Here is a 26,713-nt window from a genome sequence, read left to right as displayed (position 1 = left end):
GCTATAAAAGATCTTTGTATTTTTCTGTTGTCACTTTCAATGGTTCATTAGAGATGGCGCATCATTGAAAGTCAAAGGCTATTGCAAAGCTCTTATTATTAAAGATGTAGTTTAAGTATAACTCTGACTGGTGTGTGAAGTTTGTAACTCTCCTCATTTGGTAAAGCAGAAATATGCCACCACAGAGTCCAGTCACCCCCCCCCACCCCCCCCCCCCCCCCCCCCCCACCCCCCCACCACCTTGTTTTAACACTGCTGCTACTCTCTGTCTATTATCTATGCATAGTAATTTTACAAATTACCTCAACTAACCTGTACCCCTGCACATTGACTCGGTACCGGTACATAGACCTGTTATTGTTATGTAATTTTCTTGTGTTACTTTTTGATTTTTGATTTTAGTTTATTTAGTAAACTGCGTTGTTGGTTAGGGGCTTGTAAGTAAGGATTTCATGGTAAGGTCTAAACCTGTTGTATTCGGCGCATGTGACAAATAAAATGAGATTTTATTTGAAATGTGTAAAAAGGGAAGGGGTCTGAGTACTTTCCAAATGCACTGTTCATAATGTAACACTTCGTGTCACTGGATTTTTGCAGTAATTACATGAAATGTATACCGTAATTATGTAAACGCTTCTGATAGCTGTGGTGTAGTTTATTATTTCCTGATGATGAAACTGGGATCTGCCCTTGCCACATCCTTTCTATTCTGGTGAGTGGATTTTCACTAGGGAGCTGGGAGTATTGATATGCTAACAGGACGGCACAAGAGATAGCTTCAAGGGGACTTCTCTTTACATGAATGCCCCCAGAGTTATTATCCATTATGCTAATGACTACACTGTCTTTTCCCACTACCTTGTTGGCAAAAGACCTTGGGCTGAAATCAGATGGTAACCCATTGCTTGTTATAGTAAGATTGCATGAAAGAGAATAGAGAAAGATAATGGTTCAGTATAAGTCAAATGTCTAGGGATTTTATTTTCTATCTCAGTACCTCATATCTCAATAGGAAGGAAATAATTGCACGAGGAAGTAAAACACCTTTGGATATAAGCTGAGGAAGTCTTACCTATAGGCTAGATGACAGTAAGGAGCAGCTAGCTCTCATTCTATGTCTGTTAGAATACCTGGTGTCAAGTGATTCAAGATGAAATGTAAATGCCTTGTTGATCCTATCTTGTAGCAGAGAGGCATTTCAAATTTGATAATGTGCAAAAAGGCTTCAAGAAATACCTGTGACATTTATACATTTACATGAGAAGCCTGTTCTAGGCTTGATAGTCACAAATCACTATCCAGCAGTTCTCCTCTTGACATACAGGTATATTACACACAAATAAAGGAACATGATTGCAATTGATCAAAGACAATTGTTCTTAGCCTTCCTGATGGAAGCCAAGTTTTGTGTTTACCCTTCAAGATAATATATTGTATTCCAGAGGCAACTTGACTTTCTATCAGGCTTAGCGTAATTTAGTCCATTGTCCTCCACTGGCAGATATTAGCATTAGAGACATTGAGGTATTCATACCATCTAAAATAGCACAAAAAAATGATGGGTCTTTACAGTTTTTCCTCTGTTTGCTTTAGTTGAACAACTTACTTGATTACTTGAAGAATACTTGCCTGTTGTGGCACACTTGCATGAGAAAGGGGTATTTTTTGTAAAAATACTGTGGGCTACACATATCACTAAAATGTAAACTTATGTACTTGCTACGTCTCGACCAGTACCTACGGAGGAAGTGCGCATAACTTGCCTGACAGTTGCCCCCCTTGAAGAAGGGGAGCGTAAACAGAATTGTCTCGTTGAGCCAACACTCCTACTGGTAATAGCAGAGCAATGTTTTTGAAACAGCTGAAATGTATAGCCATTTTCCTATTTGAGACTTGTTTTTACTCGAATCAGCTTGTTAATGTACAGTGCCTTGCGAAAGTATTCGGCCCCTTGAACTTTGCGACCTTTTGCCACATTTCAGGCTTCAAACATAAAGATATAAAACTTTATTTTTTTGTGAAGAATCAACAACAAGTGGAACACAATCATGAAGTGGAACGACATTTATTGGATATTTCAAACTTTTTTAACAAATCAAAAACTGAAAAATTGGGTGTGCAAAATTATTCAGCCCCTTTACTTTCAGTGCAGCAAACTCTCTCCAGAAGTTCAGTGAGGACCTCTGAATGATCCAATGTTGACCTAAATGACTAATGATGATAAATACAATTCACCTGTGTGTAATCAAGTCTCCGTATAAATGCACCTGCACTGTGATAGTCTCAGAGATCCGTTAAAAGCGCAGAGAGCATCATGAAGAACAAGGAACACACCAGGCAGGTCCGAGATACTGTTGTGAATAAATGTAAAGCCGGATTTGGATTCAAAAAGATTTCCCAAGCTTTAAACATCCCAAGGAGCACTGTGCAAGCGATAATATTGAAATGGAAGGAGTATCAGACCACTGCAAATCTACCAAGACCTGGCCGTCCCTCTAAACTTTCAGCTCATACAAGGAGAAGACTGATCAGAGATGCAGCCAAGAGGCCCATGATCACTCTGGATGAACTGCAGAGATCTACAGCTGAGGTGGGAGACTCTGTCCATAGGACAACAATCAGTCGTATATTGCACAAATCTGGCCTTTATGGAAGAGTGGCAAGAAGAAAGCCATTTCTTAAAGATATCCATAAAAAGTGTCGTTTAAAGTTTGCCACAAGCCACCTGGGAGACACACCAAACATGTGGAAGAAGGTGCTCTGGTCAGATGAAACCAAAATTGAACTTTTTGGCAACAATGCAAAACGTTATGTTTGGCGTAAAAGCAACACAGCTGAACACACCATCCCCACTGTCAAACATGGTGGTGGCAGCATCATGGTTTGGGTCTGCTTTTCTTCAGCAGGGACAGGGAAGATGGTTAAAATTGATGGGAAGATGGATGGAGCCAAATACAGGACCATTCTGGAAGAAAACCTGATGGAGTCTGCAAAAGACCTGAGACTGTGACGGATATTTGTCTTGCAACAAGACAATGATCCAAAACATAAAGCAAAATCTACAATGGAATGGTTCAAAAATAAACATATCCAGGTGTTAGAATGGCCAAGTCAAAGTCCAGACCTGAATCCAATCGAGAATCTGTGGAAAGAACTGAAAACTGCTGTTCACAAATGCTCTCCATCCAACCTCACTGAGCTCGAGCTGTTTTGCAAGGAGGAATGGGAAAAAATGTCAGTCTCTCGATGTGCAAAACTGATAGAGACATACCCCAAGCGACTTACAGCTGTAATCGCAGCAAAAGGTGGCGCTACAAAGTATTAACTTAAGGGGGCTGAATAATTTTGCACGCCCAATTTTTCAGTTTTTGATTTGTTAAAAAAGTTTGAAATATCCAATAAATGTCGTTCCACTTCATGATTGTGTCCCACTTGTTGTTGATTCTTCACAAAAAAATACAGTTTTATATCTTTATGTTTGAAGCCTGAAATGTGGCAAAAGGTCGCAAAGTTCAAGGGGGCCGAATACTTTCGCAAGGCACTGTACATTCTGAAAATGACGCAGTAGCTGCTGGCTGCACTGACCCACTTAGCCTATCATTTTTGATAAGCTAACATTACTTGATGAGCACATGATGTTAGCAACTCTGTGCTTTTGTCTTGATGATAAAATGTAATAAGTAGCTTACAGATGAGAAGATAAACTCTTTAATTGTCTGCACAGACATGCTTGTGAATTGTTGCGTTATTCAAGAGTGTAATATGGTTTGGTTGCATTATTCAATAGTGTAATATGTTTTAGAATAAAAGCTTCTGTCATTGAATAATTTGTGCTTACTGGTTAGCGGTTACTGTGATATTTACAGTCAATTTGAGCTGCGGGCCAAAAATGTTGAATGAAAAGTAACGCATGGATGTAATGTGAACATAAAAGTAGAGTTCTCTTTTGCCACCCCACTCCTCAGACTCCTTCGTATCTCATAGTGGGAAAAAGGTGTAAGGCTAAGGATCAGACACAATTTTGTCTAAAATTACATGCCCAAATCTAACTGCCTGTAGCTCAGGACCTGAAGCAGGGATATGCATATTCTTGATACCATTTGAAAGGAAACAAGTTTGTGGAAATGTGAAATGAATGTAGGAGAATATAACACATTAGATATGGTAAAAGATAATACAAAGAAACAGTCATGTGCTTTTTTTGTATTTTATTTGTACCATCATCTTTGAAATGCAAGAGAAAAGCCGTAATGTATTATTCCAGCCCAGTGTAATTTAAATTTCGGCAGCAGAGTATGTGCAGCAGTGTATGTGCAAAGTTTTAGACTGATCCAATGAACCATTGCATTTCTGTTCAGATGTTTGTGTCAAGACTGCCCAAATGTGCCTAATTGGTATATTAATAACTTTTCAAATTCATAACTGTGCACTCTCCTGAAACAATAGCATGGTATTCTTTCACTGTAACAGCTACTATAAATTGGACAGTGCAGTTAGAGAATGTAAGCTTTCTGCCAATATCAGATATGTCTATGTCCTGGGAAATGTTCTTGTTACTTACAACCTCATGCTAATCGCATTACCCTACTTTAGCTTAACTGTACCGAGGGGGACCCAACAATCCTGTAGAGGTTTAAAGTCTTTAAACAGTGAAGTTAATATTGACCAGCCACATTAGTCCTTTTGTGTACAGCCTTACATTGATTTTGAAGTAAAGTTATGTGATTCTAACTGTGTCATGTATTAAATTGTCCATACAAGTTAAACTATATATTTCTTCTGCGAACTAATGCCCTTCAATGGGTTGTCCAAAAAGTATATTACACTTGTTTCTTGACAGCCAATGTAATGTGAGGTGCTTGTAATGTGAGCCTACAATATGAGCCTACAATATGTTGAAATTAAAGTTGCATATTATGTTACTGTAATAGAATGAGTTGATTTTCTGCACTTGAGTTGTCCTGAAGTAAAACAGCTTTATGTTTGGACTCTTGTGGCCAATATTTTCCAGTGTTGCGAAATTGACATTTGACTTGGAGATAAGAAACATACAGAGCCTTCATAAAGTATTTATACCCCTTGACTTCAAATCAAATCAAAGTTTATTTGTCACGTGCGCCGAATACAACAGACCTTACAGTGAAATCCTTACAGGCTCTAAGCAATAGTGCAAAAAAGATATTAGGTGAACAATAGGCAAGTAAAGAAATAAAAACAACAGTAAAAAGACAGTGAAAAACAGTGGCGAGGCCATATACAGTAGTGAGGCTTTAAAAGTAGTGAGGCTATATACAGACACCGGTTAGTCAGGCTGATTGAGGTAGTATGTACTGTACATGTAGATATGGTCAAAGTGACTATGCATATATGACGAACAGAGAGTAGCAGTAGCATAAAGAGGGGGTGGTGGGTGGCGGGTGGCGGGACACAATGCAGATAGCCCGGTTAGCCAATGTGCGGGAGCACTGGTTGGCCTGGCCAATTGAGGTAGTATGTACATATGTACATGACTGTATAGCTAAAGTGTATGCATATATGATAAACAGAGAGCATCAGCAGCATAAAATAGGGGTTTGGAGGGGGGGTTAAACACACTAATTCCACTTTTTGCTGTGTTAGAGCCTAACTTCAAAATAAATTCAATATTATTTTATATCACCCATCTACACACAATGACCCAAATGACGAAGTGAAAACATGTTTTTAGAAACTTTTGCAAATATATTGAAAATGAACTACAGAAACACTTCATTTACATAACTATTCACAATACAGCGGTCTAAGGCACTGAATTGCAGTGCTAGATGCGTCACTACAGATCAAATCAAATTGTATTTGTCACATGCGCCGAATACAACAGGCGTAGTAGACCTTACAGTGAAAGGCTTACTTACAAGCCCTTAAGCAACAATCAAGTTTTAAGAAAAATAAGTGTCAAGTAAAAATAGATAAGTAAAAAATGTAATTAAAATAACAAATAATTAAAGAGTAGCAGTAAAATCAATGTAGTGAGGCTATATACAGGAGGAACCGGTACAGTCAATGTGGTCAGGTTAGTCGAGGTAATTGAGGTGATATGCACATGTAGGTAGAGTTAAAGTGACTATGCAGAGATAATAAACAGAGAGTAGCAGCAGCATAAAGAGGGGGAGGGACAATGCAAATTGTCTGGGAAGCCATTTGATAACCTGTTCAGGAGTATTACGGCTTGGGGGGTAGAAGCTGTTAAGAAGCCTCTTGGACCTAGACTTGGCGCTCCGGTACCGCTTGCAGGATGGCTGGAGTCTTTGACAACTTTTAGGACCTTCCTCTGACATCGCCTGGTATAGAGGTCCTGGGTGGCAGGAAGCTTGGCCCCAGTGCTGTACTGGGCAGTATGCACGACCCTCTGTAGTGCCTTGCGGTCGTAGGCAGAGCAGTTGCCATACCAGGCAATGAGGCAACCTGTCAGGATGGTCTCGATGGTGCAGCTGTAGAACTTTTTAGGATCTGAGGACCATTGCCAAATCCTTTCAGTCTCCTGAGGGGGAATAGGCTTTGTCGTGCCCTCTTCACGACTGTCTTGGTATATTTGGACCATGATAATTTGTTGGTGATGTGGACACCAAGGAACTTGAAGCTCTCAACCTGGTCCACAACAGCCCTGTCGATGAGAATGGGCAGGTGCAATCATATCCTTTGTCTTGATCACGGTTCAGCCGGCCGCGACCGGGAGACTCATGAGACGGCGCACAATTGGCCCAGTGTTGTTCGGGTTAGGGGAGGGTTTGCCCGGCTGGGATTAATGTGTCCTATCGCGCTCTAGCGACTCCTTGTGGTGGGCCGGGCGCATGCACGCTGACTTCGGTCGTCAGCTGTACAGTGTTTCTTCAGACACATTGGTGCTGTGCTGCTTGGCGGGGTCGTGTTTCTGAAGACTCATGGCTCTCGACCTTCACCTCTCCCGAGTCCGTACAAGAGTTGCAGTGATGGGACAAGACTGTAACTACCAATTGGATATCATAAAATTGGGGGGGAGGAGCGTAATATTCCATTGATAATCACGCAATATACATTTGACCATCTCTTGGACCTTCTCTTGGAGGTCCTCAGAATATTACAAGAACAGTTAGAAAATGTTATGTTTAAGTTTTACCTAATATTCAGACATTCAGAGACTTGTCCTGAAGCCACTACTGCTTTGTCTTGGTTGTGTGCTTAGGGTCATTGTCGTGTTGGAAGGTGTACCTTCGCCCAAGTCTGAGGTCCTGAGAGCTCTGGAGCAGGTTTTCATAAAGGATTTCTCTGTACTTTGCTCTGTTCATCTTTCCCTTGATCCTGACTACTCTCCCAGTCCCTGCTGCTGAAAGACATCCCCACAGCATGATGCTGCCACCAACATGCTTCACCGTTGGGATGGTGCCAGGTTTCCTCCAGATGTGATGCCTGGCATTCAGGCCAAATAATTCAATATTGGTTTCATCAGACCAGAGAATCTCATTTCTCATGGTCTGAGAGTCATTTAGGTGCCGTTTGGAAAACTCCAAGTGAGCTGTGTGCCTTTAACTGAGGTTTGACTTCCATCTGGCCACTCTACCATAAAGACCTGATTGGTGGAGTACAGCAGAGATGGTTGTCCTTCTGGAAGGTCCTCCCATCTCCACCGAGGAACTCTGGAGCTCTGTCAGAGTGACCATCGGGTTCTTGGTCACCTCCCTGACCAAGGCCCTTCTCCCCCGATTGCTCAGTTTGGCTGGATGGCCAGCTCTAGGAACAGGTGTGTGCCTTTCCAAATCATGCCCAATTAATTGAATTTACCACAGGTGGACTCCAATCAAGTTGTAGAAACATCTCAAGGATGATCACTGGAAACAGGATGCACCTGCGCTTAATTTCGAGACTCATAGCAAAGAGTCTGAATACTTATGTAAATTAGGTAGTTCTGTGTTTTTTTATATAAACTTGCAAATATTTCTAAAAACTTGTTTTCACTTTGTCATTACTGTATGTAGATTGATGACAAAAAATGGAATCAATTTTAGAATAAGGCTGTAAAGTTACAAGGTTTGGAAAAATGCAATGGGTCTGAATACTTCCCGAATGCACTGTACTTGTAATACAGTATATTAAAATAACCTTTTTTTTTGCTTGGGACCACTATGCTTGAAAATATGGAGGGTGGTACTCAGTAATGTGTTGTATTGTATTCACTCCAAACACAACACTTTGTATTCAGAAAAAAATGTAATTGCTTTGCCACATTCTTTGCTGTATCACTATAGTGCCTTGTTGCAAACAGGATGCATGTTTTGGAATATTTGTATTCTGTAAAGGCTTCTTACTTTTCACTCTGTCAATTAGGTTAGTATTGTGGAGTAACTACAATATTGTTGAGCCATCCTCAGATCTCCTATCACAGCCATTAAACTCTGTAACTGTTTGGCCTCACCATTGGCCTCATGGTGAAATCCCTGAGAGGTTTCCTTCCTCTCCAGCAACGGAGTTAGGAAGGATGCCTGTATCATTATAGTGATTGGGCGTATTGATACACCATCCAAAGTGTAATTAATAACTTCACCATGCTTAAAGGGATATTTAATGTTTGCTTTTTTACCTATCTACGAATAGGTGCCTTTCTTTGTGAGGCATTGGAAAACCTCCCTGGTCTTTGTGGCCGAATCTGTGTCTGAAATTCACTGCTCGACTGAGGGACCATACAGATGTATGTGTGGGGTACAGATATTATGCATTATGTCATTCAAAAATCATGTTAAACACTCTTATTGCACACAGAGTGAGTCCATGCAACTTATCATGTGACTTGTTAAGCAAATTTTTACTCCTGAACTTATTTTGACTTGCCATAACGAAGGGGTTGAATACTCAAGACATTTCAGCTTTTCGTTTTTAATTAATATGTACCTATTTTGAGAAACATAAATCTAAATTTAAAAAATGTTAAATTCAGGCTGTAACACAAAAAAATGTGGTAAAAGTCAAGGGGCACGAATACTTTCTGAAGGCACTGTATGTTAGGCTACATTATGCAATATGTTATGCTTATGAGAGATATTTCACCTATTATTTCACTTTTAATATGGTATGCTATAATTAGATTAACGCTGTGTGAATTGTCAATGTAGCATAGAGCAATAGATAATATCAGACTGTTTATCGCTCATCTTCAATTATCTTGATAGTGCATGGTGTACAGCTATTCAGTAGCAAATTCCATTTAAATAGACCTAGTTTCAGATGGACCAACATAGACTCAAGGGTAGACGTAACATAATAAATGTAAACCGGGGGACACTACAATTAGTATGATGTTACATTTCTTATTGTATGTATTCATTTGTGCATATCCATCATCCAATTCGTATCATATGTTCGAATTACAATTCGTATGATATGTTACGAAAATTATAGACCTCCACAAGTCTGGTTCATCCTTGGGAGCAATTTCCAAATGCCTGAATGCCTGAACGGATACGCGTTCTGTCTCCTAGAGATGGTCGTACTTTGGTGTGAAAAGTGCAAATCAATCCCAAAACAACAGCAAATGACATTGTGAAGATGCTGGAGGAAACAGGTACAAAATTATCTATATCCACAGTAAAACAAGTCCTATATCGACATAACCTGAAAGGCCGCTCAGCAAGGAAGAAGCCACTGCTCTAAAACCACCATAAAAAAAATCCAGACTATGTTTTGCAACTGCACATGGGGACAAAGATCATACTTTTTGGAGAAATGTCCTCTGGTCTGATGAAACAAAAATAGAACTGTTTGGCCACAATAACCATCGTTATGTTTGTGAAAACTGAGTTAAAATGTATTTGGCTAAGGTGCATGTAAACTTCCGAGTTTTAAACTATTATCTACATTGTAGAATATTAGTGAAGACTTTAAAACTATGAAATAACACATATGGAATCACGTAGAAATGAAAAAAGTGTTAGTAGCCACTCTTTGCCTTGAAGACAGCTTAGCACAGTCATGGCATTTTCTCAACCAGCTTCATGAGGTAGTCTCCTATACAATGTAGAAAATAGTAAAAAATAAAGAAAACCCCTGGAATGAGTAAGTGTGTCCACACATTTGACTGGTAGTGTATGTAACCATACCAAATGTAACATATCATACTAATGTGTCCCTGACTTAATATGTTACGTCTAGTCTATGAGACCAGGTTGTATGGACACATTGCTGTAAATGGACATAACAAAGGTGCGGAATAGAACATTGCTGATTGATAAATGTTGGTGGTAGGCTAGGATAGGTGTAGGCTATAGCCTCCCGTAGTTTTGTCATTCACTAAAAAAGCGAAACAATTTGTCCCAATTTATGAAGAATTAGCCTACACTTTAAATAGATGGGCTATTGTGTAGTCTACACCACACATTCACCTTCATACTCAATAGTCTGATGTTATATTAAAACTGTATTGAGATCATTAGTATAGCCTATTCATGAGAACAACCATTATTTGATACAGATTGTGATTTATACGGGGGAGGGGTCTATGGTGTGGCGTTTTTCTGCCGTAAAAAGCCAGACTCACTTGAGAAACAGTTCGGACATCAAGCGGTTCTGTATCAAAAGCGGCTTGAGATCCCTGTGTCCCGGACGTCTCCACTGTCATCGTCTCCAGCATCCTCTTGGTTTTTAAGAACCTTTCCATTCGCCTGAAGCAACCTGTCCTGTCTTTTCTGTTGAAGGTAAGGTTGCATGAAAGTTAATATGTGAATGAAGAATGTTAGGCTACTTCGGTGGTGAATGCGTTCACTCCACTTACAATTTGAGTAAACGCATAGCAGCAGGTATAACTAGTAGCCTAGGCTAGGCTACCTAGTCGCACCACAGCTGGTTGATTTGCGCATTTTCATGAAAAACCTTAGATTGCCATGCATTGAACTCAAATTAATGCTTTATCTCCCGGGTACATGAAGATAAAGTTCCTATTCCCCCCCCCCCCCCCCCCCCAAAAAAAACAGTCGGCGGCAGCATTTCGCGCGCTTCATTCGGATCTACACTTCGGTACAAGCAGCATTTGTCAATCGGAATTGCATTTCAAAGCATATTGTCAATACATTCAAAATGGAAGGTTATCCGTCGTAGTTTTGTCAGTATAGCAGTCGTTTTAATTGATCTCCCCGCCTCATACCTTCACAGTTGGTGCACTAATGCTTTCCAACGCTTCTGTGAAAGACTCGGCGAACTATGGGGTTTTGTTTCAACTTGCATCACATAACGGGGTAGCTTGGTGAATCACGTTAAAGAATTTCACACAGCTTTTGTACCCATTTCGTAATCTCTTTCTGGGTTTCTGAAGTTGTTCAGGTAGGCTATAGCCTAATTGCTGTACATGTCATACTCCAGTGGGTAGCTCCTATACTCTCCTAAAGCGGTACAATGTATTTCTGTTTGAAACAACCAGTGCTTGAGCTGTCCACGGTGCTGATTTTCTCTCTCTCTCTCTCTCTCTCTCTCTCTCTCTCTCTCTCTCTGTGACAGGCAGTGTGTGTATGTTCACGTGTGTCAGATCTGTTATGCATATGTACTGCTTTCAACTTCGATAATGGTATGGTGGGACTTTGGTCACCAGGAGCAGTTCTTATTAATGACACCCAAGTCTGCTGTCATGATTGGCAGGAAATATATACCATCCTCTCTTCTGACATGATTACCATAAAGTTCAACCCCTTACAGGAAGGTAAAGCATAATGTATCATTAGCTGTTTTTCTTTCAAATGTAACTCAACATATTTATTCCATGATCACGCTCTTCAGTCACTTAGTCTGGCAAAACAATTATTAATATACCACTTTGTGGCTTCATTTCTAAAGCAGTGACTTAATAAATCTGCCACGTCTCTGCAGCCCTGTCGATTAGTCTCAGGAGGGCCATTGAGAGAATACATATGGGCCCCCTCAGTTGCTCATGCCCAGCAGACAGACTGGCAGTGGCCCATTGCGGCCCGACCATTCAGCCTGCTCTCACCAAATTGCAACAGATGTGAAATCACTCCATCTTCCACCATCCACAGGAAATGAATTAGAACATAAAATAAGTGATCCATTTGGTCATTGTTCTAGAGAGGAAAATATTGGCTGACAAATGTATGCATATGATAGACACATGATCCGAATGACAACATGGTGTGTTGCACTGACCAACAGACAGCCTCAATGTTTTTCGTATATATGTATGGGGTGAAATTGTCTGTGTCTGTAACTATCTCACCAATGCTACTATCACTGAGTTGTCTTATAAGTTGAGTAGACATGACATTTCTCTGAGGTATCATGCGTTATGCATGTTCCCCCCAGTTCCCTGTGTTGGGATATGAAGCTGCATGGCAGTGAGTTCAGTGCAGGCCAGCAGGCCAGGGCAAGTATCTAGCTGAGGCCTAATCTTCACTTGGGCGATAGAGAGAGATAACACTGATAGATGGAGCGGCTGGTGAGGTTTAACATCCTGAGCTCAGTGTTGTCTGCCGGGGTCAGGCCTGTGATATCAGACCGCCAGTTCAGCCAGCTCCACTCTCCCTCCACCCGTCCTCATACCCGGGATCTTGGCAGTGTTAATAGCTGCAGGTGTGTATGTGAGCCAGGCTGGTTCTGTATTCACGGCCACAGATGTTTTAATGAATGCTGTGTTGCTGCTCAGGCGCCTGTCAGTCCCTCGCACACTTCAAGTGAAATGCTTCCCTGGCCATCCGCCAGCTAGCCAGCAGGCAGCCAGGATGTTATTGTGACGTGTGGGCTACATTCTCAGTGATGTCTTCAGGAAGTGCGTTTTTTTGGAAAGTTCAGTACTCTAAAATAGGGAGGAAAGTGAGCAATGATGCTTACTTATATGGCCCTGTTTGGTGATTGGAATGGAAGGAAATGTTCTTGCAATTAGTTAATGATGACTCATTGCCAACTGAATCATGCTTTATGTCACCATTGTTGTGGAAGTGTGGCATAGAAGGATAATAACACCCTTTTTAGACTACCCGAAGCTATCAACAAAGGTTCCTTGATGCATCCTTAATGAATACAATGCCACAATGCATTTAGCAAAATTACAATTTAATACCATCTTCAGAAGGTAAGGTTGCACGGAGTAGCCTTCTTGATCAAGAACACCTACAGCTAAAATGCCCTTGAAAATTGTAAAAGAAAAAAAAAACTCTTGATTTTTTTACCTGATCTGCACAATTCTTCAAAAGGGTTTATTTCTGACATCATCAGTATATATTTTCACTTTAAGAATCCATCTCCAATGGAAAGCGGAATGCCAAAATATCTTGCAAGGATATTTGAAGGAGCAGGGAGAGGACATGTGGTGGGTCTGCAGGAGGCCAGGTACAGTAAAGAGGACAGACTGGTGACCTTCACCTGCTGATGGAGACTGATTGGAGTGTGGGTGGAGGCTGATCTATGTGACAGGAACCACTGTGATTTATTTCTGGTGCTGCTACAATCCTTAAAAACTGCCCTCAACATTTCACACCAAGTTATTAGAACTTACTGAATAACCTTTCGGGTGATGAAAGAACACGATAAGCGGTCTCCATTTCAGTCCTTTATCTGAAACAGAAGAACGATTGGCATTCTCCCCTGACACCCGGAGTGATGCAGAGGTTGGGGCAGCGCAGCATTAATTGTTGATGTCGAGGCAAACAGTTATTCCTGTCAAGTCAACGGGTGGGTGCACCTACGTTTGATTTGTTTTGATTTGTCATTTGCTTTTCTCAGCAGAATCCTTACCTTTCAGTCAACCTCTTTCATTTAATACTCCTCGGAAGCAGAGGCTCATGAATAAATCAGAGGCCTCACTGTCAGTGCTTTGAGGGAGAGGGAATGGACTTATCATGTACTGTACAATTCTGAACTGGGAAGTACTTTCATCTATTTCCTGCTCCTCCTTCACTAAAAAATACCCACCCCAGACCATTTAAAGTACTGTCTAAACATTATCATTGGAATTTCGTTTTTTATGTGGAATTTATGAATAATTGTTGTCCTTGTTTTTTCTGTTTTCCATAATGATACTGTCACTATCAATTATTTATCAGAACCTGACTGGGAAGCCATAAGTCTTTGTGGAAGGGTTTTGAACACATATTCCTCAATTACTTACACCTTATGTAAAATGGCTGGCTCCACTGTGGTCACTCCTGGTTGTAATCTTCTTAGTAGACATTAGACATTATTCATCATGCCATGCCGCACATTAACTTGTCGTCATATATTTCCAAAGAGATAGATAGATAGATTATGCTCTCATGAGATTCATTTTGATTAATAGTGTTTGTTGTTGTTGTTGCGAGTAATGGTTATGTAGGTACACTAATATTTGTATGAAATATCCAGCTCTAGATTTTCTGGAAAATACTTAGGAAGTTTTACGTCATCAACCCTAATAGCAGTGTAGAAGTATTAGAATACGGAACAAGGTTTAACTCAAACCATTCTCAAACAGGACACAGTACTTGGAAATAAATGACCTCACATTTTAACGCCAAAGTACAGACAGAGTATTAATCCAGCGTCTGCTCAATCCGGGGGTATGCAGTGGAGAAGTTGGAGCAGACTCTGTGGTTTAAGAGAAAGATGCCTGAGGATAATACCCTAGAAATAAGGTGGGAGCTGAGCTTAGCTACATCTAACAAATCCTCTGACTCACAGGCATCAGTAACACGTTGGTGGTAGAGGAGGAGGCGGTGCAGAAACCATGCTGAGGATACGCTAGCTACAGTGCCTTCAGAATGTATTCACACCCCTCGACTTATTCCAAATTTGGTTGAGTTACAGCCTGGATTCCATTGAGATTGAGATTGTGTGTCACGGACCTACTCACAATAACCCATAATTGTCAAAGTGGAATGATGTTTTTAGAAATGTTTACAAATGAATTAAAAGGCGGACATGTCTTGAGTCAATACGTGTTCAACCTCTTTGTTATGGCTCACTCTGTGTGCAATAATAGTATACCATCTCAGTACCCCACACATACAAGTATCTGTAAGGTCCCTCAGTCAAGCAATGCATTTCAAACATATATTTAACCACAAAGACCAGGGAGGTTTTCCAATGCCTTGCAAAGAAGAGCACCTATTAGTAGATGGGTAAAAAAACAAAAAAAAAACAGACATTGAATGTCCCTTTGAGCATGGTGAAGTATTAATTACACTTTGGATGGTGCATCATTACACTCGGTCATTAGAAAGATACAGGTGTCCTTTCTAACTCAGTTGCCAAGGAGGAAGGAAACTGCTCAGGGATTTCACCATGAGACCAATGGTGACTTTAAAACAGTTACGAAGTTTAATGGCTGTGATAGGATAACTGAGGATGGATCAACAACATTGTAGTTACTCCACAATCCTAACCTAAATGACAGAGTGAAAATAAGGAAGCTTAAACAGAATAAAAAATAATCCAAACCATCATGTTTGCTATAAGGCACTAAAGTGATACAGCAAAAAACATGGCAAAGAAATGTACTTTATGTCCTGAATACAAAGCTTTATGTTTGGGGCAAATCCAAGACAGCACATCACTGAGTACCACTCTTCATATTTTCAAGCATGGTGGTGGCTTTGTTTTATGGGTATGCTTGTCATCGGCAAGGACTAGGGAGTTTTTTGGGATAAAAAGAAACAGAGTAAAGCTAAACACAGGCAAAATCCTTGCTAAAAACTGGATTCATTATCAAAATAAAATTGTATTAGACTTCACAGTGAAATGCTTACTTACAATTCCTTAACAAACAATGCAGTTTTAAGTAAATCCCTAAAAAAAAGTAATAGATAAGTAAGTAAGAGTACTGTTTTCCTTGTTGAGTAAGTAAGTAAGAGATAAGAGATAAGAATAACAAATAATTAAGAGCAGCAGTAAATAACAATGGCAGGGCCATATACCGAGTCAATGTGTCAATGTGCGGGGGGCACCGGTGTTGAGGTAATTGCGGTAATTATGTACATGTAGGTAGAGTTATTAAAGTGGCTATGCATAGATAATAACAGAGAGTAGCAGCAGCATAGGGGGTTGGGGGGGCAATGCAAATAATCTGGGTAGGCATTTGATTAGCTGTTCAGGAGTCTTATGGCTTGGGGGTAGAAGCTGATTAGAAGCCTCTTGGACCTAGACTTGGTGCTCCGGTACCGCTTGCCGTGCGGTAGCAGAGAGAACAGTCTTTTGAGGGTCTTTGACAATTTTTAGGGCCTTCCTCTGACACCGCCTGGTATAGAGGTCCTGGATGGCAGGAAGCTTGGCCCCAGTGATGTACTGGGCCGTACGCACTACCCTGTCGTGCCTTGCAGTCGGAGGCCGAGCTGTTGCCATATCAGCCAGTGATGCAACCAGTCAGAATGCTCTCGATGGTGCATCTGTAAAACCTTTTGAGGATCTGAGGACCCATGCCAAATCTTTTCAGTCTCCTGAGGGAAATAGATATTGTCGTAACCTCTTCACGACTGTCTTGGTGTGCTTGGACCATGTTAGTTTGTTGGTGATGTGGACACCAAGGAACTTGAAGCTCTCAACCTGCTCCACTACAGCCTCGTCGATGAGAATGGGGGCGTACCCGGTCCTCCTTTTCCTGTAGTCCAAAATCATCTCCTTTGTCTTGATCACAATGAGGGAGAGGTTGTTGTCCTTGCACCACATGGTCAGATCTCTGACCTCCTCCCTATAGGCTGTCTCATCATTGCCGGTGATCAGGCCTACCACTGTTGTGTCATCAGCTAACTTAATGATGGTGTTAGTGTCGTGCCTGGCCGTGCAGTCATGAGTGAACAGGGAGTACAGGAGGGGACTGAGCATGCACCCCTGAGGGGTCCCCGTGTTGAGGATCAGTGTGGCGGATGTGTTGTTACCTACCCTTACCACCTGGGGCAGCCCATCAGGATGTCCAGGATCCAGTTGCAGAGGGAGGTGTTTAGTCCCAGGGTCCTTAGCATAGTGATGAGCTTTGAGGGCACTAGGTGGGAAAGGGCAGTGTGGACTGCAATAGAGATTGCATCATCTGTGGATCTCTTGGTGCGGTATGCAAATTGGAGTGGGTCTAGGGTTTCTGGGATAATGTTGTTGATGTGAACCATGATCAGCCTTTCAAAACATTTCATGACTGCAGACGTGAGTGCTATAGGTCGGTAGTCATGTAGGCAGGTTACCTTAATGTTCTTGGGCACAGAGACTATGGTGGTCTGCTTGAACAATGTTGGTATTACAGACTCAGACAGGAGAGGTTGAAAATATCAGTGAAGACACTTACCAGTTGGTCATGCTCGGAGTAAACGTCCTGGTAATCCGTCTGGCCCAGCGGTGTTGTGAATGTTGACCTGTTTAAAGGTCTTACTCACATCGTCTGTGGAGAGCGTGATCACACAGTCATTTGGAACAGCTGATGCTCTCTTGCATGTTTCAGTGTTACTTGCCTCGAAGCGAGCATAGAAGTTATTTAGCTCGTCTGGTAGGCTCGTGTCACTGGGCAGCTCTCAGCTGTGCTTCCCTTTGTAGTCTGTAATAGTTTGCAAGCTGTGCCACATCCGATGAGTGTTGGAGCCGCTGTAATACGATTCAGTTTTAGTCCTGTATTGACGCTTTGCCTGTTTGATGGTTCGTTGGAGGGCATAGCGGGATTTCTTATAAGCTTCCGTGTTAGACTCCTTGAAAGCGGCAGCTCTACCCTTTAGCTCAGTGCGAATGTTGCCTGTAATCCATGGGTTTTAGTTGGGGTGTGTAGTTACGGTCACTTTGGGGACGGCGTCCTCAATGCACTTATTGTTAAAGCCAATGCCTGGTGTAGTGTACTCCTTAATGCCATCGGAAGAATCCCTTAACATATTCCAGTCTGTGCTAGCAAAACAGTCCTGTAGTTTAGCATCTGCTTCATCTGATCACTTTTTTATAGACCGAGTCACTGGTGCTTCCTACTTAAACTTTTGCTTGTAAGCAGGAATCAGAAGGATACAGTTACGCTCAGATTTGTGAAATGGAGGGCGAGGAAGAGCTTTTTCACGCGTCTCTGTGTGTGGAGTAAAGGTGGTCTAGAATTGTTTTCCCCCTGGTTTCACATTTATCATGCTGATAGAAATGAGGTAGAACTGATTTTAGTTTCCCTGCATTAAAGTCCCCAGCCACTAGCAGCCTCTGGATGATTGTTTTCCTGTTTGCTTATGGCGGAATACAGCTCATCGAGTGCGGTTTTAGTGCCAGCCTCTGTCTGTAGTGGTATGCAGACAGCTACGAAAAATACAGATGAAAAAACTCAAGGTAGATAGTGTGGTCTCCAGCTTATCATGAGATTTTCTACCTCAGGCGAGCAACACCCTGAGACTTCCTTACATATCGTGCACCAGCTATTGTTAACATATATGAATAGGCCCCTGCCCCGTGTCTTACCAGAGGTTGCTGTTCTGTCCTGCCAATAGAGTGTATAACCCACCAGCTGTATGTTCTTAATGTTGTCGTTCAGCCACAACTCAGTGAAACATAAGATTTTATTGTTTTTAATGTCCCATTGGTAGGATATACATGCTTTCAGTTCGTCCCATTTATTTTCCAGCGATTGAACGTTAGCTAGCAGAATGGAAGGCAAGGGCAGGTTAGCCACTTGTCATCTCTCTCCGCAAAACCTACGTTTCCTTTTCCAGCGAATCACGGGGATCTGGGCCTGGTCGGGTGTCTGCAGTATATCCCTCGCGTACGACTCTTTGAAGAAGAACTCCTTGTCCAATTTGAGGTAAGTAATCCCAGTTCTGATGTCCAGAAGCTCTTTTCGGGTCATAAGAGACGGTAGCAGCAACATGATGTACAAAATAAATTACGAACAATGCGAAAAACATACAAATAGCATGGTTGGTTAAGAGCCGATAAGACGGCAGCCCTACTCTCCGGCGCCATCTTTAGGTTCAGTCTGCTTTCCAACAGACACTAGGAGACAAATTCACCTTTCAGCTGGACAATAACCTAAAACACAAGGCCAAATATACACCGGAGTTGCTTACCAAGATGCTATTAAAAGTTCCTGAATGGTCTAGTTACAGTTTTGACTTAAATCGGATTGAAAATCTAAGACAAGACTTGAAAATATCTGTCTAGCAATGATCAACAACCAACTTGACAGAGTGTGAACATTTAAAAAAAAAATAATGTGCAAACGAAACATTGTACAATCCGGGTGTCCAAAGCTCTAAGAGAGTTACTGCCAAAGGTGATTCTAACATGTATTGGCTCAGGTGTCACGTTCTGACCTTAGTTCCTTTGTGATGTCTTTGATTTAGTATGGTCAGGGCGTGAGTTGGGTGGGCAGTCTATGTTCTTTTTTCTATGATTTGGTATTTCTGTGTTTGGTCTGGTATGGTTCTCAATCAGAGGCAGCTGTTTATCGTTGTCCCTGATTGAGAACCATACTTAGGCAGCCTGTTTTTCCCACTTGAGTTGTGGGTAGTTATTTTCCGTGTCAGTGTTTGTTCCACACGGGACTGTTTCGTTTAATTCATTTATTCACATTGTTATTTTGTACTTTTCAGTGTTCTATTAAAAATAAGCAATATGAACACGTACCATGCTGCACATTGGTCCTCCGATCATTCCTACTACTCCTCCTCGTCAGAGGAGGAGGAGGACAATAGTCACATCAGGGGTGTAAATACTTATGTAAATGATATATTTCTGTATTTAGTTTTCAATACCTTTGCAACAATTTCTAAAAACATTCTAAAAACATGTTTTCACTTGGTCACTGCTCTTAAACGCAAGTAAAACCAAATGCATGCTTTTCAATCGTTCGCTGCCTGCACCCGCACGCCCGACTAGCATCACCACCCTGGATGGTTCCGACCTAGAATATGTGGACATCTATAAGTACCTAGGTTTTCTGGCTAGACTGTAAACTCTCCTTCCAGACTCATATCAAACATCTCCAATCGAAAATCCAATCTAGAGTTGGCTTTCTATTCCGCAACAAAGCCTCCTTCACTCACGCCGCCAAACTTACCCTAGTAAAACTGACTATCCTACCGATCCTCGACTTCGGCGATGTCATCTACAAAATAGCTTCCAATGCTCTACTCAGCAAACTGGATGCAGTTTATCACAGTGCCATCCGTTTTGTTACTAAAGCACCTTATACCACCCACCACTGCGACCTGTATGCTCTAGGCGGCTGGTCCTCGCTACATATTCGTCGCCAGACCCACTGGCTCCAGGTCATCTACAAGTCCATGCTAGGTAAAGCTCCGCCTTATCTCAGTTCACTGGTCACGATGGCAACACCCACCCGTAGCACGCGCTCCAGCAGGTGTATCTCACTGACCATCCCTAAAGCCAACACCTCATTTGGCCGCCTTTCATTCCAGTTCTCTGCTGCCTGTGACTGGAACGAATTGCAAAAATCGCTGAAGTTGGAGACTTTTATCTCCCTCACCAACTTTAAACATCTGCTATCTGAGCAGCTAACCGATCGCTGCAGCTGTACATAGTCCATCGGTAAATAGCCCACCCAATTTACCTACCTCATCCCCATACTGTTTTTATTTATTTACTTTTCTGCTCTTTTGCACACCAATATCTCTACCTGCACATGACCATTTGATCATTTATCACTCCAGTGTTAATCTGCTAAATTGTAATTATTCGCCTACCTCCTCATGCCTTTTTCACACAATGTATATAGACTCTTTTTTTCCTTCTACTGTGTTATTGACTTGTTTATTGTTTACTCCATGTGTAACTTTGTGTTGTTGTCTGTTCACACTTCTATGCTTTATCTTGGCCAGGTCGCAGTTGTAAATGAGAACTTGTTCTCAACTAGCCTACCTGGTTAATAAAGGTGAAATAAAAATAAATAAAATTGTGGGGTATTGTGTGTAGATGGGTGAGGAAAAAAATAAATGTAATCCATGTTGAATTAATGCTGTAACATAAGATGTGGAATAAGGGGTATGAATACTTTGGGAAGGCACTTTATATACTGTAGTAGAGACTCGACTGAGTCCAGGGCCACCTGCATCAGCCTAAAAGAGGACCTGCGTGTTGGCCTGTCACGCAAGACAGATACTGCACAAACCCTCACAAATTATATTTTAACAGTAGAAATGTCCAGTTCAACAGAAATCTAAAACATGTCATGTAGAATTTATGTCTTCAAAAAGTGTCAAGTATAAGTTTGAGGTTCACCGGGGTAGTGACTTGGGCTGAAGGACAGTTTTTTGAGACTTGGAGACTTCCTTTCAGAGGAATGTCTCAGAGGATTCAATATGTATTCTGGAAATTGAGTTTTGGTCAAGGCTCCCAAGGCAGTCAGATCGGGGCTGAATAATCTTTGGAGCTTGTACATACAAACCATTGTGTTTTGTGATTGCTTCTTCTAGTAGCAAATACAGAGCACATTTTTGTCTCTATTTTCTGCTCTCTTAATTGTTGACAAATTAATTTCATAGACCTAACATACATTCAGAAACATATTATGGGTAATGTTTACAAATACTGTACATAAGTACATGTCTAACTTGGGCGAATAAACATTTTTAGTTTGCATTTAAAGTTATGTTTTTTTTTAAGTAAACAAAAACACATGTCAAATCTCAAATAACCTCAACTCCCATAGCTCTCAATCTTCCTGTATGCATCATCTATTCCATATTTCAGATTCACACTTCTACACTTTCTCTCTCCATACTCTTCTGCGGTTTTGCATATTTCACTCCTTCATCTTTGAAATCCTACCTCCTGTCAGTAATTTCACCATCCACCTGCAAGATGAGGAATTTCACAGGTGCTTCTTTGAGCACTGTAAGACAGTTTAAAAAATGTTTTATTTCAGTGTGACGTGCAGAATTCAAAACTTATTTTCGGGTATGTCTCAGGGTTTGCCACTTGCATTGTCCCAAGTATAGCCCAGTAGCAGTAGCAGTAGCATGGCAGCGTTGTGTTACTCTCTGTATTGCTGTATTGTAATATATGCCAGTGTCACACCATTGCCTCATACTTCTTTCAACCAGGCCCCCGGTTTTCGAGTCTGGAGCTTGAAGTCATGAGCTCTGCTGGTCGGCTACTGCGTAGAAACCTAGCATTGCAAAAGGCCTGGTCTGCCCTAGAAAGCTTATCTAAATTACGATCGCAAGAACTGCCAAACAACATTTTTTTTTAAACAGACGTTTTTGGCCTCTAAAATAAGTTTCATCCCAACAGTGAATTATTTTAACTTCGCTACAAATTAAGATAGATCGGGTCATAAGATCCATTCTGACTAATGCATGTGTCATCACACAGGACCACTTGCTGACACAGACCAATCACAAGGAGACATTAAGGCTGACTCTCTCAGGCAGGATGAAAATGACTACATTGACCATGATCCTTTGCTAGTTAGGGCCACTTTCACCATGATCCTTAGCGATTGTTTGGTGCCATTCAGCCCCATTCAGCAATATGGCGCACTTCAAATTCAAATACTTCTGGCTTCATCCGCCATCAGGAGTTTTCCATAGGAATATGTTGATGACGTCAGCGCTGTCACTATCTACTGGTTTTAATGCCAATGGTCTCAGTACACTATTTCTGGCAGTGTGCCTCCAGTTGCTAAAAGGTTACATTTACCGTTATGTGAATTTCTTATGCAGTTGTGTTTGTGAAGATAGTATCTGACAGGCCCTGACCTCTGCATACTGTACACTGCGCTGCTAGCTCACACGTTACAAGCACCTCTTTTCCACTTATGTTTCCTTTTACTGCGTTATCAATGTCCCCCATTCTCAACCATACACACTCGCAATAGGAAGGTTAACATCATAGAACTGAACATTACATTTAGATTAAGCAAGATATAATAATAGTGAATGGTGCCATATCTCATCATAATGAATTGGGGGGTGATGGTTGACAAAAGTGTGTCTCTTTCAGGCTCCATTTTGTATGGAACTGTATGTTCTACTCTTTGTAAAACATATGCAGGCTTTCAGTGTCCTCTCAGTAAGAAAAGAGAGTGTGTACTCTATGTTGCTTGGTTCACAGTTTAATGGAAATGTGTGGGGTTATAATGAACAGTTAGTACTGTATACTAATTAAAGCTTTAAGGTGATAGATCATTTAGTTCATCACCACACATAATTGAAGATGCTTCAGACCAGGGCACCAGACTAACATTTACAACTTTTTCAGTTGTTGGCACCAGCCTGTAATTTGGTCGCAATAGACAAAATGTGTAACTGTTCTAGAAAGTAATTCGCAAGTTTTTAATAAGAGGTGTAACTGACCACTGACATAGTATCAAGAAGAACATTGTTTCATTTACACTCTTAGGAAAAAAGGGTTCCAAAATGGTTCTTCAGCTGTCCCAATAGAAGAACCCTTGTGCAAAGGGGTTCTACCTGGAACTGAAAAAGGTTTTACCTGGAACCAAAACTAGTTATTCAAAGGGTTCTCTTATGGGGACAGCCGAAGAACCCATTTAGATTCTAGATAGCACCTTTTTTTCTAAGCATGTAACACGTCCATGCAAGAATGCATGATTCAAAATATTTTGATGTGCAACCTAATACAGTGATTGTCAGGAATGTTGGGTTGACAATTAGGCTATTGTTGTTATGTTTTACTGTTAAAATAGGGCTCCAGAATGGTATGTAGTTAAATAGAGATACCTCTTCTCTGTCTACACCCATTCAGCATTGTTCACACCCTCTTAAGCTTAGCCCCACCCATCTCTTTGAGGATTGATTAGAGCATTCTGTCCTAACAACAGCAGTCAAGCACCCAAGCTAACTGGCTAAAGTTGGCTAGCTTGCTAGCTACTTCCAGACACAAACAGCTCGCTGACCATTTTACTCGCTCTAGCAGAGCTGTTTAGGCTATGTTTAGTTTATCCATGACTGCAGCTGTGCTGCTGGCAACAATTTACACTTTTTTTGCCAACGTTTACTGACACCGGCCATATTCAACAGGTGTTGAGCGTTCGTAAATGTGTCAGTTTTTCTTTGCTCTTTACCAGCTACGTCTATCAACAGTTGTCACAGTGACATCATTCAAATGATTTTGAAATGGTTACTTGCATACTGGAGTCTTTTGTTAAGACATGTAGGTAGCTAGGTAAACAATTAACCATAATCCCAACTCATGACGTTAATACCCTGCATGAATCTGCAGATAGCTACCCAACCAGGTTCAATGTTAGCTAGCTAACATTAGTCTATAACTAGCAATGCAAATGGCTCTGAAGTACGAATACTATTACTACACAGATCATACATGTTATGTTCGCTAGCGAGCCAGCCAGCTAACTTTAGCTAGCTAGCTAACAGTACACTTTAACTTGAAATGAAAATGACTTTCTGACAAAATTAGGCATGTAATATCTGGAAGATATTTAACTCTCTCACTGATGCCATGGTTGCCCTTAGTTTGAAGATGTAATCCCGAGACAGGTGGTTTCTCCATCTCCTTAGTTATCATATTCTAATTCCACTGATTTCAAAACTCAGTCCTCCAGAAAGTGGAGAGCAACACTTATGCAGTTCTACTAGGCAATATATATTTTTGAAAGCAGCATGAGACAGGATTACCTACACATACTGACCAGCTCAAATAGACAGAAGTGTACTACATGGCAGAATAATCCAAACTCATCTCTCGGCATGTCCAGCCCACTTATTATCTCAGCCACTCATGGCTAGCGGGAAGGTTTCTGACTTTTTCTGTGGCTAAACCAACTAGGCTAGTAATTTAACAATATTATTCAGCTTTACAGATGGCATACAAGTTTGTTATTAAGGCACATGACAATTCACATGTTACAGAAGGCCTTTCTGCCAATAAATGTGTTTAGATCAACTTTTTTTTTTAATGTTCAAATGTCTCTTCTGTAAAGTAGTGACACACGACATACACCTAGTATTCTGAAATTAGTCACATATCATAGGTTCATTTATTTGGGGCTAATTCACCACATGAGTAAGTGGAAACGCAAAACAAATTAGCTAGATCATGGGTTCTCAAAATTTTGGGGTCTGGAGAACCCTTTTGTGATAGCAAATTCATCAGGGACCTCCTCATAACCAGAACACAACTCGAGTGAGAAAAAAAAAGTTTTACTATGACTTCTGCAGTGCATGGCCGGACGAACCAAGTCTGGCCCTGGGGCTCGGGCCCTGGGAAGGAACATTTTAAAGGCCTGTTTCTTGGCCCGCAATGGAGAGATAATTATGTTGTTTCCAAGCCAATTTCCTGTAATTGCACACATTTTGTCATGGAGCAGAGAAATGTTTTGTTGGTACAGCTTTAAAGCTAGTATCCTGCAATTCTACACATTTTCCAGGAGGCAGACAGAAAAGATTGCAGTTTTAAAGCTTAAATTACAGTGCATTTATGTAAAAATAGTGGAGTGCTGTGGATACCAGTATCCCCAGGCCTATGTTGGCCAGGGTTAAGAACATAAGAGATTAATAATATTGTATTGTATTACACACTCTAAACTTATTCCACGAATCCCTTAGCCAAAATGTCTTTAATATGTTGTCGGTAGATATATATAGTTTTATATATATATATATATATATATATATATATATATATATATATATATATTTAGATCAGTACCTCCTCACTTTGAGGACCCCTGACCTAGATCAGACTTTCTTCTAATCTAAGCTAGAACTGATTTTACAGCCATTTTTCTATTGCCTACTCTTGATTTTTCAACCACTGTCACTTAGGAATCCAGCAGTCTGAGACCGGTAGCTAGCTTGCTAAGCTGATGTTTGCAAAGCTAGCTAGCTAGGTACCTAAATATAAAACATGCTTAGCTTGCTGCCAAGGAGTTTGCTAAGACTATGATAATGTACAGTATATACAATAAAAAAATGTATAATGTTAATTAATTAATTAGTATGCTAGCTAGTAGCCAAGGCCATGGCAAGCAAGGTTAGTAATTAAGTCAACCTGCCAGTTTCAATTGACATCAACAATTGACATCAAGCAGTAGGAAGCTCTCTCATCCATTTATATGCAGATGATACCGATTTATACTCTTATAATCCCTCCCTGGATTTTGTGTTAAATGCTCTACAACAATTGTTTCTTAGTGTCCAACAATCTTTCTCTGCCTTTAACCTTGTTCTGAACACCTCCAAAACAAAGGTCATGTGGTTTGGTAAGAAGAAAGCCCCTCTCCCCACCGGTGTGATTGCTACTGCTGCGGGTTTAGAGCTTGAGGTAGTCACCTCACACAACTACTTGGAAGTATGGCTAGACGGTACTCTGTCCTTCTCTCAGCACATATCAAACCTGCAGGCTAAGGTTAAATCTAGACTTGTTCCTCTATCGCAATTGCTCCTCTTTCACCCCAGCTGCACAACTAACCCTGATTCAGATGACCATCCTACCCATGCTCGATTAGGGAGACGTAATTTATAGATCGGCAGGTAAGGGTGCTCTCGAGCGGCTAGATGTTCTTTACCATTCGGCCATCAGATTTTCCACCAATGCTCCTTATAGGACACATCACTGCACTCTATACTCCTCTGTAAACTGGTTATCTCTGTATACCTGTCGCAAGATCCACTGGTTGATGCTTATTTATTAAACCCTCTTAGGCCTCACTTCCCCCTATCTGAGACACCTACTGCTGCTCTCAACCTCCACATACATATTTGTAATGATGACAATTACAACAATACTGAATGAACACTTTTATTTTAACTTAATATAATACATTAATAACATCTATTTAGTCTCAAAT

General features: G+C 41.0%; 1 protein-coding gene across 2 annotated transcripts in view; it reads left to right on the top strand.

Annotated features, from left to right (window-relative positions):
* The first annotated feature begins 10,392 nt into the window (after positions 1 to 10,392).
* Positions 10,393 to 26,713, top strand: part of LOC110527866 (contactin-4) — an 85,887-nt gene continuing 69,566 nt past the window's right edge. The window contains exons 1-2 of one of the 2 annotated variants that reach the window (XM_036983333.1): positions 10,393 to 10,700; positions 18,633 to 18,721. The gene's annotated coding sequence lies outside the window, so the exon portion shown is untranslated. The remainder of the gene's footprint in view (positions 10,701 to 18,632; positions 18,722 to 26,713) is intronic. The other variant, XM_036983334.1, reaches the window with a different exon arrangement.

Source organism: Oncorhynchus mykiss, chromosome 7, assembly GCF_013265735.2.
Source record: "Oncorhynchus mykiss isolate Arlee chromosome 7, USDA_OmykA_1.1, whole genome shotgun sequence".
Taxonomy (NCBI): Eukaryota; Metazoa; Chordata; class Actinopteri; order Salmoniformes; family Salmonidae; genus Oncorhynchus; species Oncorhynchus mykiss.
This window is presented reverse-complemented; position numbering and strand designations above follow the sequence as displayed.